This window comes from Canis aureus, chromosome 17 (assembly GCF_053574225.1).
Source record: "Canis aureus isolate CA01 chromosome 17, VMU_Caureus_v.1.0, whole genome shotgun sequence".
Lineage (NCBI taxonomy): Eukaryota > Metazoa > Chordata > Mammalia > Carnivora > Canidae > Canis > Canis aureus.
In genome coordinates this window covers 3453302-3466697 of record NC_135627.1, presented here as the reverse complement: position 1 = coordinate 3466697, position 13396 = coordinate 3453302, and the positions used below count along the sequence as shown (strand labels likewise).

The following is a 13396-nucleotide window of genomic DNA, read 5'->3' as shown; positions in this document are numbered from 1 at the left end:
GGATGTGATCGTGGATTTCTGAAACTTCCCAGGCTTGCACATTTCCATCCCCCTCTGGCTTCCTTTGGACAAAATTCAGAGTAGAGCCAGTGGCCAGCACATTCGAAGTGTTCTTCATGTGTTCACCGAATAAACACAGGGATGAATGTAGTTTATGATTCCTAGTAAATTTCCCTTTAGTTTTGCAGTGTAGATTTAAAAAAAAAAATTACTGTAAATTAAAGCCTATATACAGAAGAACACCCAGAACAAAGATACAATTTAGTGAACTATTTATAAGGCACATACTACCATTCATGAACAGAACAGACCTTTGTCAGACCCTGCAGAAGCCCTTCCATGGGCCTGTCCCCCTGAAAGACTCGCTCTTCTCAACTTTTGTCATAACTACTTCCTTGCATTTCCTTACGGTTTGCTCATCCAACTGGCATCCCCACATGCTGTTATTGAGGTTTACCCACCAAAAAAACAAACTTCTCTTTTTTCACAAGTCTCTTTCTAGTCACATTACCTTGCCCATCCTTCAGTTCCCTTAAATTAAACTGTTCCAAAGATCTGGGATACATTATTCAGCCCCAAGAGAGCCCCACCGTCTGGATTCGGACAATTGCATTCTCTTTGTGCAGCTCAACAGGCTCCTCTGTCCTTTGTTTTTCCAGATTGACGGTGGAATCTCATTTGATGCCTTTGGCAGGAACATGGGTGATGTCAAACTGTTTCATCAGAAGGCACAGAATATTTGAAATGTCTTTCATTTCTGCTGGTAGCTATCATTTTTTTGTATATTTTTTTATTGGAGTTCAATTTGCCAACATATAGTATAACACCCAGCGCTCATCCCGTCAGGTACCCCCCTCAGTGCCTGTCACCCAGTCACCCCATCCCCCCATCCACCTTACCTTCCACTACCCTTTGTTCATTTCCCAGAGTTAAGAGTCTCTCATGTTCTGTCACCGTCTCTGGAAAAATCAGAGAGCGTAGCTTTCATTTATACTCAGAGCCCAAGTCCATTCCTTCAATGGAGTAGCAAAATGTTGATATTTCACTTCTATCATTTAAAAAATATTTTGGGGCAGTCCCGGTGGCTCAGTGGTTTAGCACCACCTTCAGTCCAGAGCATTATCCTGGAGTCCCGGGATCGAGTCCCACATTGGGCTCCCTGCACGGAACCTGCTTCTCCCTCTGCCTGTGTCTCTGCCTCTCTCTCTCTCTCTGTCTCTCATAAATAAATAAAATCTTAAAAAAAATTTTTTTGGAATAATTTTAAAGCAAGAAATATTCTTTCCTCTCTGGTTCTCCTCTTACACTCCTCCAGTTTCAAAGACATCTCCAAAATTCAATTGATTATTATTTTTTAACATCATTACAAACTTAAGAATTTATATCTATTTGATAGTTTCATATCATTGAAATTGAATTTTGATCCTTTTTGAAACTCAGATTTTTCTCTTTCACTCAGCAGAAGCCTTTTGAAATTGGCTCTTGAGTCTTTTGACCTGATCCTACTGATGTTCATAGCTTCCTTGCTGTCTGGTACTGCAAGGTGCTCCAAGCCGACGCTGAAGTCTCCTACTGCAGATCTGGGATCAGCCACTTCTCCAGGAAGCTTGTTTTGTTTTGTTTTGTTTTGTTTTGTTTTGTTTTGTTGTTGTTGTTGTTGTTGTTGTTTAGCTTGGTTTTCTTTGGTGAGAAATGGCAACACAAGACCACAGTCTTGGCATTAGGAGTGTTCATTGCTACCTGACAAGTCATTGCTTTTAGGCCTTTTCAGCAGAAGGAGTTTAAAGCTAAACACTTGATAGATGATTTAATGATCTACTTAATCATAAAATATTTCTTGAGTATGTTATCAACGTTTACAATTTAAATTCAGGCTAAAAGAGCTTATATTTTACCTATTCTATGTTAAATATCTGTTTACCTCTTTCAGGCCAAGGATCCTGGCTCTAAAAGATGCAGATGATGAAAAACTTATATCGTCCTATAACTATTCATGGCTTTCCCATGTCACAGAAATAAGAGTCTCAGAATAGCAATAAGATCAGTCCCAATTTTTTAAAGGACTTTTTAAAAAGACTTATTTATTCATTTAAGGGAGAGAGAGAGAAAGAGAGAGCATGAGCAAGAGCATGAGCAGTGAAGGGAGGGGCAGAGAAAAAGGGAGAAGCAGGCTCCCCATCGAGTAGGGACCCCAACATGGGACTCGATCCCAGGACCCTGAGATCATGACCTGAGCTGAAGGCAGATGTTTCACTAACTGAGCCACCCAGGTGCCCCTACCAGTCCCAATTTTGATGATTAAACATAATTAAAATTTATATATATATCCAGATTCTCCCTCCAATTTTTGCCCTGTCCTTTCGTCCTTTGCTCTGTCTTATCATGACCTTAAGCATTCCAAGCCAGGCTCTCTGAATGCTCACTTAGTCTGATACCCCTCAGTGATTTCATGCTCAATTGTCTCTACTGGGTCTTACATCAATTTTTCTGGAGTCACTTTGGTTGCCTGAAGCTTGTTCTTTAGTAGATTCTGTAGGAAGGGATCAGGGAAGGAAATTCTCTAGATTTATCAATGTTCTATTCATAACACTTATATATTGATAAGTCTGTCAACTTATAAAGAGCCCCTTCTTGTGCTAATCTATATAGTTTTATAGAATATGGCAGCTTGCATTCTGGCCTCCCATGTCCTCTGTCCTCTCCCCCACCTCCGTTTGGACCTCCTCCTTCTTTCTTCTCTATTGTTATTATGGCCCTCAATTCTGTTTTTTTCTCTAGTTGCTCCTCAATATGGAGCTTGCCCTGAAAGTCAGTCCAAAAATTCATTTCCAAGGCTTCTTAGAATCTAGATCTTGTCTCTAGGTCTGACCACAGATGCTTCATACTAAGGACAAACAGCCCTTACTTCCTCTATTGGCAGGTTGGGTACTTCTTCTGGCCACAGTCCTTATTGCTGCTGACACCACTTCCCACATGGATGTAGAGAGCATCCGGGCCTTGATGGTGTTGACTGCTTGTTTCAGCAACTTGTGTTCAGGTTGGTGGTCACACCTTGTTATTTCATTTTATTATAAAAATTGTCAATGGATGCTTTTTCTTTGATCACTTAATGGCTATTTGTAGCCTAGGCACTTGGGGAAATTCAAAGCTATGTTGGCACCATCAACACCATGGCTGTTAGTCATTCTTTCAAAGTCTTTTAATTATATTGTGTACTTATCTTGCTACTTCAATGGCATTCTTGATATTTTTAGGGGTAAGGACCTCAACACAAGTCTTTGGTTTTATGTGCTGGGATAAGCCCATAATACCTGTGAATTATTTTAAATGCAATAAGTTTAGTAGAAATTGAAAGCTGGACAGAATTGAGAGGTCAGCTAGATGTTTTCAATTTATAGCCCTGGAATTTGTGTTATTTTTTTCTAAAGGTGTCATTACTCTATTTTTAAATTTTTTTTAAATTAATGAAGGGTTCAAAAAGTATAATGTAATAAGTATATCAGCCCATTCTTCGAGTTTTCTGAGTTTTTATTCTTTTTTTTTTTTTAAGATTTTATTTATTTATTTATTTATTCATGAGAGACACACACAGAGAGAGAGAGGCAGAGACACAGGCAGAGGGAGAAGCAGGCTCCATGCAGGGAGCCCGATGTGGGATTCGATCCCGGGTCTCCAGGATCACGCCCTGGACTGAAGGCAGCGCTAAACCACTGAGCCACCCGCGTTGCCCTAAGTTTTTATTCTTCAAAAAGCTTTCTCCTTCCCAAATAATTGTGACAGAAGTCTTCATGGGAACCTGTTTTATTTGTATGTTTATATGGGTTACGTTTGTTATTGATTTTAGCAAACGTTGAATGGAACTGAAAGTTATATTGGTGTTGCCAATGAGGAAGGGAATCTCACTTCATTATCTTTTCCTGCAGATGGAGATCCGATTGTTCCAACACCATTTGTTAAATAATCAAATCGGTTTTTTTTCCCAAAGGAGTATAAATACCATCTTTATTATTTATTAAATTCATGTATATATTGAATCTGTTTATGAATTTATTTTCTTTCATCTATTCTTTCCTAAATTTGCACTTCTCATTTCTTCCTCTTATCTAATGACACAACAAGTTTTTCCAAACCAGGGCTACACAGGTTGGTGACAGTGAACATCAGGCTGGTGTTAATGGGAGTGCTTCTAGGTTTTCCTTTTAAGCATGATACTGTGCTGCCTTTTGGATTGATATACAGAAATATTCATACCTAGTTATTACCTGTTTATTACTATTTTGATAAGATATTCTGTTCAATTAAGAATAGATGCTAAATTTTAATAAACACTTTTTCATCTTCAGTGGAGATGTTTGTGGTTGTTTTCTTTCACTACTTTCATATAAAACTTGCATTGATAGGTTTTCTAATATTGAATCATATCTCTTAAAATAGACACCCTTACTTCTTCATGGGGTGTTTTTTAATATAAATTTGTATTTTGTAAGCTAATATTTGGTTTAGTATTTCCACTTCATTATTCCTCAGTGAGACTGATCTGTGGCTTCTCTTTCTTTTTCTTTTTGCTCTCCATGCTCATCTTAAAAGAAGAATGCAAAGCTATTGTCTATGCTCTGAAGCAGTTCAAAGGGTATGGAGGTCATCGGAGTATTGAAAGATTGCCAGAAATCCCCAATGAATCTCTCTGCTACATCTTAAGAGATATGATTTGTCAACTGTGGTTATTTCTTTTTTGATAGTCTGTTCTGTTTATTCTCATCATCTGGGATCAGTTCTGCTAGTGTTTCCAAATCATCAATTTATCCTGATTCTCAAGGTTGTGTGCATAGATTGGATCAAAGTAGTCTCTTATAATTGACATGACCCTTGAAAAATGTGTGTCTTTGTGTTTTAGCCCTTTTTTCCTCATGTATAAATTAGTTATGGGTGAATCCAGTATTAAATCTTTTTGAAATTCTTGTTTTTGAACAATTGCTTCAACTAGTTTTTTTTTTTCTGACTCATGCATTTCTATTTGTATATTTATTCTTGTTCTCCGTATGCTGCATTAGGTGAGCTGTAGTGTTCTAATTTGTTGAATTTTGTGTTTATCTATGTGATTTGCACACCTTGTTTATCAATACAAATAAATAGTGAGGCCTATCAATTATCCTTTGAGTATTGTTTCAGCTGTGTGGCACAGATTTTCATAGATTGCATTTTATTATCATTATTTCCTATGGATTATGCAGTTTGAGTTTTGATTTTTATCCTAGAGTTTAAATTGTTTTTTTGAGGGGGCATAAATATTGGTAATTATAGACAGCAGTGTTTTATTGTTTCCTACCTCTAAAAGTAATTTGTGATTTCATTCTTTGCGGCTAGGACAGTAATACAAACCTGCCCCCGCCAGCTCTGGAAACAGTTCATGACAAACAGGAGTCCCTGTCCTAAGCCCGCATGCCCCTTTTTCTGACTTATCTCTTCACCTCTCCTAAGTAAACATGTAAATAATTCTTCATTCCAGCCCTTGGTACTTTAAAACAGAGTAACCTCTAGTTTGAAATGTCTGTACAAAATGCAAAAAATGATAATTTTACTAGATTTCGAATCTGATGGATTTACTGATTTTGGTTGTGAAATTTTAAATCAGCAGCAATAACGAGCCCTAACCTCACAGTTGTTTCCCTGTGTATAAGGGCACCAAACAAATGATCTCTGTGAAGACAGAATCTTTTTCTCATTTGATGACTGTGAATCCAGCTAAATCATCTTTCTACTTTTTGATAATGCATAGCACGTGTGAATTGAAAGCAGTGGCGAACGAATTAATTCCAATGACAGTTTTTTTTTTTTTTTTTTTTTGTGAAGGTCAACTATTTGACATGGAAACGATATCACAGTATAATTTCTTTTGACCTGCCCACAGGAGACCCAACATGCTCTTAAGATACGACACACTTTTTGTTGATACGAAATGGATACTTATGCAACCCGGCCACCTAGATTTGGTCAGGTGGCAGTATAGGGGGAACAGATCTCGGGGCCTTAGGAAGGCTCAGGAGCCCCACAAGGTAGACTCTGCTGAATATTTATTTTCGAGCTAGATATATCTCTCTTCTAGAAATCTATTAGTTAAGGCTTCTTACAAAAGCCATGATCTGGATCAACAGAAGCCTAGGTAGGGAGGATGAGGATGATAGGTGCACGTCTATGATATTGGTGTGGACTCCATCATCTTTTCAAATCACTAAAATGGAGGCCCATTAACATCACTATTTTAGCTAATGGTTATTGAGCCTATTCCAGCACTTACCTTAAACACTTCCTGTAGTTCTCACAGCGTCCCCTCCGAGGTGGGCATTTTTGTTGTCCTCATTCTACAGATGCGGAAATGAAGCAAGTATTTTTTGAGTGAAGCACTTTATATGCACTAACTCCTTTAATTCTTATAACAACCCTGAGAGGCAGGTCATTCTATCTTCCACATTTTACTGATGAGGTTGAAACGTGGAGACTGTCACTAGCCCAACAGACTTGTAACAGCCAGGCTTCCAACTCAGATCTCAGGCTCCCAGAGAACAGACTTGCAAGCTTCAAGCTCCTGAATTCAACTCTGATGCAGCCTTTGAAAATCCTTGCACCGGGGATCTCCCTTGTTGTTAACAATACAATTCAACAAGTGGTGCTCCTGAAGGATTAAGAAACACAGGAAGTTTTAGTTATGCTATTCGTTTACTTCTGGTCAAACAGCCCCGACTGAAATGAAGTGGAGTATGAACGTACATTTCATCAAGCCATTTTTAACCATCAGGCCCATGTTGTTCTAGAGAATGTCTCAACTTCAGAATAACATACTGTTCTCAAATGTTTTCTCCCATCAGGGTTGCAAATTTCTGATGACTTATCACGTTTCCTGATTCCTGATCATCCTAGTGAACATCACACAACCTGAGTGTGCTAACACTTCAAGGGAAGATGTAACTCAGAATGTAATGTTAATACCAAAGGTTCAGCAAGAGCCATATTGTTATTATGGGCTTATCTGTCAGGTTGAAGCATCGGGAATATCTGGATGAAGATGTCAGTTCTCACTGAGAACAACAGGCCCAGAAAATGTGACTTATTTACTTAAAAGCAGGAGAAAATATCACAGCCAAGCCAACTGAGAGAACAGAACACTTGTGGAAACCCTAGTAAGCAAACTGGCAGTACTCTCATCAGATCTCTCCTTTGTGCTTCTCGAAATGTGGAACATGTGTTTGCTGGATCTTCAAGGGTAACTTTCATTAGAATTAAAGAGATAATAAAGTAAAGTCCTGTGATTCTCAAAGATCAGCATCTGTATTTTATCCTGCAGTTCCATGTATTGAGGGATGCCCCGCCAAGGTTTTATTTGCAGAGAGCTCTCCATTTACCATCTCCACACCTTGGTCTCTGGATGTAGAATAGGGGCTTGAATCAGCTGATCTCTGATCCTTTTCCAGTCCAACTGGATAGAACTTGTATTTAAAATCACCAGGCCCCTGGGATTTTACCCGATGTCTTCACATAGTACATGTAGTAGTATTAAATTTCTTCCCTTCTCTTTTGCACTCAAGAAGCCCTATAAATCAGTGCTCACCTGGGCATATGGCTATGACTAACACCCCTTCTGACACAGTGATAAATGGAAACACAGCAGAATCATCACTCCCTCCCTTTCAAAGGTGAAGCAAGGGTAGATACAGGCAGAAAATACTTAGACTCTAAATATTCAATAGAACTTAATTTTATTTCCCAATCGAGATGGCTTGGGGTCCTGGGCAGCAGGACAGACCCCCACCCTTGGCTCCTGTGGCATTTGCCCATCTCCAGGAAATGATGCGTTCCCATCAGGTTGGACTCTCTCCTCTCCTGAAGATGTCATCAAATGCCATAATGTACACGTATCACATTTGCCAGGGATCGCTTAGCAACAGAACTCTGTGTTCTGCCAACTTTCTCTTCATGCTGACAACCTAGATTTCACAGAAATTGTGTTTTCTAGAAGGTTTTAGGGATCAGGAAGGTGACGAAGGGATGCCTCATCGCAAACACAGACAGATACTGGCACCAGCTGACCCTGTTTATGATTTCTGGAGATATTTTAGATGTTATTTTAATGGCATGCCATTTGACAACAATTTATTTTTAATCACTGGCTATTAATCAGCTACAGATTGACGTCAGTTACCGTATAAAGCTGATGACATAAAGTGCTGTATTTGTGCAGAAATATAAACTTGATTTTAGCCACAAACATTAAAAGCCAGCATAAAGCTAACGTGCTGCCAAGAGGATGTTAGTGCATTAGTGATGTTTACCTATCTTGTGAAAAACAAGGCCACATTATCTTACACTTTTTCATTGTAGGATCTGGGACTTGTCCTATGGGGTGAAGGATAAAGTACAGGATCTGATATGTTATTTTATTTTAGCTCTTCCATTTCTCTGGACTCATGCTGTAGAGAAAGGAGGCAATGTCCCAGATACATTCATTACAAAGGAGAATAGTATTACCTATGTTTGAATGTAATAAATACTCCTCATTTTAATGACAGATCCTTACGTAATGATTTAATATATGATTTATTTTAAAAGAGCATCTCCTCATGGCAATGACAAAGTCACAATGGGCAGAATAATGTTATTCTTTTCTAAGGAAGTCACTGCTTCTCATTCATTATGCTACTTGCTTATTCTACAGATGCAATATATAGATAATTGATTTTTCCTCATATTTCTGCACGAGATTATTATCTGATGATAAGAGAGAAGATGATATTGTTCTTTTTTCATGAAAGTCATACCTACATGTGGGTCTGAATTTATCATAGGAAAATTGGTATGACATTATCCACCAATATTCTGGAATTCCTTACGTCTGCCACTAACTACCACAAATGAACTGAGGTTTCTATAGGTAAGATACCAGAGCAATGAAACATTTTTTCACACTTTTAAGATATTTAGGACTGAATTATTAAATGGGTTAGTCTACAGCCAGACCATCTGAGGCTGAAATTGATCAAGTGATGGCAGCTCAACAGCAAGTTGATGGGCAAGTTTGACTCCATTTTCTCTTTCAAGGTACGCACTAAAGCAGGCAATCTCCTCAATGTGTTTGTTCTACCAGACACATATTTGTTTATGATAATCATTCATTCCAAATATACTGCATCTAGAGTTCTGTTCCACTCAGAGCAAGCACACACATATACACGTGTGCGTACATTCACACACACACATACATATGACTTCACAGACTTCAGGCCATTAAGCAAGCTGAAATGTTCAAATAATTACTATATGAAAATATTTTTAGGCTTTCAAACTGGAGGCTAGTCACATGCTGGTATTAGCCTATGGGAGGGGTTGTCCCCAGGAAGAAAATTGCTGTACATTCTTCAGACGTTGCAGAGGATGTGGGTGCTTTAGTGCATGTATTTTGGAATTAGACAATCTGGAGTTTAAAATCTTATTGTGATGTCCCCTCTCTGTCACCCTGGAATTCTATCTAACCCGTCAAAGTGTTGACATTGTCAAACTGAAGATGGTGATTCCCACCTGATAGGGTGGTTTATGTGATCATGTAAGGAGATAATGCACCTGTGTGCTCTCTGCAGGGCCTGTCACACAGCACCCACTCAATCAATTGCAGATTATTTTGTGTTTCCACTTCTCTGGTGTAAGGCACAGCTTCCTACCCTTCTAGGTTGGATATTGGCAGCTGTGAATTTATCTCTGTTGTCCCATTGAAGGTTATTTTAATCTAGGAACATAATTACATCCCCAAAAAGGCCATGCGAGGAATGGAAGAATCAGAGGGAGACAAATACTGGTGTGTGGCTGGAGTAGAGTCGATTATTTGTGGCAGTTCTGGCCTAGCTTGAGTTGTACTGCTCCTAAGGGAAATACAGTGTTAGGTTCCTATAAGCCCCTGGTCACCATATTTTCATCAACTGATCAATACATAGACTTGACTTATGTGTTTTTCTCTTTAAAGATGCTTTATTTAGTATATATTATTGATTCATTAACACTGAACTCAGAGCCAACAGCACTCTAGCTCATGCCTGAAGAAGCTCATCTATCACCTGCATTTTTTTTCCCTCATAGACAGCACTTCGGCAGTATGCCGGGGCCATTGTAAAACACCGCAATCACACACAGAAAAGCACAAAAATGTGAAAAGCATGGCACTAAATAGACAGCAAAAAATATGCTTGTTCACTCCATGAGAGCTGAAACAGGAAGGCAGAGCACCATCTGCTCAGCCTCAGCTGGGAACATGCAACATGAGCAAATCAAACATTTGGCCACTCAGTGCATGTCTGCAAATGACCACACGAGATCCATTGCATTTGAATTGGGGGGGGGGGTGTCACACAAAAACTCTAATACATAAGCTAATTTGCAAATACAGAATCTGTGAATGAGGAGCATTTCCTGTACATGAGTCATGTACCTAATAGACAAAGCTCATCAATGCCTGGGAATGGCCATACTGCAGTTGAGAGAGCTTGTTTTCATTTATAAAAATGGACAATCAGGAAGTCTTGTGGTTGGATGGAATCACACTCAATATTCCTTGGTGTCAAATAACCTCAGTTCATTGGTGAAGGAAGCAAATTGGAATAATGAAGAAAAATAATTTCAGCAAGATTCACCTAATTTTAGTAGAACATCTCCTTGCAAAAGTCAAAGAACGTGAAAATTTTGGATCACTTGTTCATTATTCTTGAAAACTAAATGCCTACAGTGCTCCTACTCATTTAGGAGGTGCTACAGGAGCTAACAGAAGATAAACAGAATATCTACACTTACTGAGTTTACAACCTAACATTCCACTTTAAGTAGTATATAGTCCATATATTCTACCTTAATATCAGGAAGGTTGGGGTTCATGAATGTCCCAGAATAGTGGCCCATGACCTGGTGAGTTAGAGCTGGTACTTCTCAGAGGTAGGCACAGTGACACCCTGCCCTGTCCATACTGTGTGGGCAGGCAGTATACCATAGGGGGATGCTGGAGAGTGAGATGTGAAACTTCCCAGGCCCCAGACTTTGGAGCATCTTATCTGTGCTTAATATATGATACTTGGAAAGGCTTAAACTGCCCAATCAGGCTGGACACTACTAGTTCTTAGAGATGCTTCAATGGATGTCAGAACCAAGATGTAAAGAAGATTTGACAGGGCTGCAGCAGTGGTCAACTCTAACAAAATGAAATTTAAGTCTTCACTTGGGTCTTTAAAAACCTTATGTACCCAAGAAAGAATGGCCCAGCTTAGCAGCAGTTGGCATGAAAACAGCCCAGGGGTTTCATGGACAGTCAACTAAGGCCAGTTTACAGGGGCTGTGTCCTAGGCTATAGGAACTGATGTGAGTTTGATATAGATCAAAAGACAAGGAGAATATAGCCCCAATTGTCAGCATGGAGAAAGAACTTGAAACTACACAGTGTAAGTCACAATTGGAAGACTGGGGGTATTTTCTCCTAAAGACCGAAAAAAGTTAATTAATTTGAAATATTTTCATGAGAGAATGATTGTCTCGTGAGAAAAAAAATTAACAGACATTTTTTGTGTGTGTTTTCTGGGTGGAAAGTAAGGTGGAATAGTTGTGCTAGACTTTAGATAGAACCACTTGTTGCTCACCAGGGCAGCCTGCTTGAGAGGTGACAACTCCCCATCATTGCAAGGATCAGATGAGAACCATGCCAATATTCTTAGCTCAGTCTTCTAAGATAATGCATTGGTGTTTTCTTACTCAAAGTGAGGTCAAACCAACACCAAAATAAGAGAAATGAGAGGGTATCTTCTTAAGGCCAGGCAAGCACACTTCATTTCTGTAGGATTCCTACGGACGTACCAAAGAAGGCAGCTGTTTCATGTGGGGTGTGTGGCAGGCCACAGGTGTGACAAGATGCTCCTGAACATGAGCCAGGTGTTGAGTAGTACATGACAGATAGGTCCTTTCCTGCGGGCCAGTGGTCACCAGGGGAGGGGCTGCTGAGAAAAGACAAGGTGTGCCCAATTTTCCTGGGCTTTCTTAGCTGCCTGGAGGAGGCTGACTTGGATTTGTCACGTGGAGGAAAATCAAAGCCTTTGCTTCTAGAAAAAGAATTATGAATAGCTCCCTCATTGGAATCCACATATATCACAGGACAGGAGCATGATTTTCAAGTATCAGTATACAGAGGAGTCAACAAGAAAAAAATCAACGAATTATGTTTCTTTTTCATATGTTTATAGTTTAGCTTTTTTACCTTTTTCAAAATTTCATAAATTAAGTCAATTGTCTAATTTGAATACAGGCCGCTCTTGAGGAAATGATATTGAAAGAAATACGGTCTTATAGATGTGAAAGTGACATGACTCCTTATGCCATGAGATTTTAGTGGTGATCAATATCAAACATAGACCTTTTCTTTTAAAATATGCATTCAATCCTAATTTGCCTAGAAAGATTCTAACTGTATTATAGTCTTGAGCCTTTTCCCTCCATGCCTTTGACCATAAGCCATGAGAGATGCAACAAAACATGAGGTACTGATTTTTGTCTATCAAAATGACAAAAAGAAAAAAAAAATTATGTAATCTATTGACTAAAGTGCACCTTGAACCAGCTATTAACAATATTGAGACTTTGTGGGAGGGCAGGCCGCAACCAGTAGCAAAAACACTAAAAATGAGTATATATCATATCCAGCAAGTGGACTTCAGAAAATGGAAGAATGTGGGCAGCCGGGGGGGCTCAGTGGTTTAGCGCCGCCTTCAGCCCAGGGCTTGATCCTGGAGACCCTGGATCCTGTCAGGCTCCCTGCAGGGAGCCTGCTTCTCTCTCTGCCTGTGTCTCTGCCTCTCTCTCTCTCCTCTCTGTGTTTCTCATGAATAAAAATAAATAAAATCTTAAAAAGAAAAGAAAGAAAACGGAAGAATGTGCACAAAGATTTAACTACGATGGTAAGCAGGGCAGAACATGAAAAAAATGGATATAAATATCCAAGAATGGTGGTGTATCCATTTGCTACCATTAAAAGTCCTGTTGCATTTAGTAACAGGAAAAAAAATGAGACTATTTTTAGGAGAATAAATAATAAAACAATATAATTCCTATTATATAAAGAACACATATCTATATGTATGTGTGGATAGAAAAAGAAAAGAAACATGTGTAATATATTCAAAATTTTTTATTTCGGGAAATCCATACTATACACCAAGTGGAGAGAATAACATAATACATTCCATTGTGCCCATTCACTGTGCTTCGTGATGTTAGCTCAGCCGGTTTTGCTCCATTTAGATCACCATTACACTCCCCACCCCTACGGACACCAGCTGATCACATCAGTCATCAGATCACATAATTTGTAAATACTTTATTATAA

General features: G+C 39.0%; 1 long non-coding RNA gene across 1 annotated transcript in view; it reads right to left on the bottom strand.

Annotated features, from left to right (window-relative positions):
- LOC144287415 (uncharacterized) overlaps positions 1-6849 on the bottom strand; it is a 38015-nt gene extending 31166 nt beyond the window's left edge. Inside the window, exon 1 of the long non-coding RNA XR_013355216.1 lies at positions 6296-6849. This is a non-coding gene — a long non-coding RNA (uncharacterized LOC144287415). The remainder of the gene's footprint in view (positions 1-6295) is intronic.
- Positions 6850-13396: the final 6547 nt, after the last annotated feature.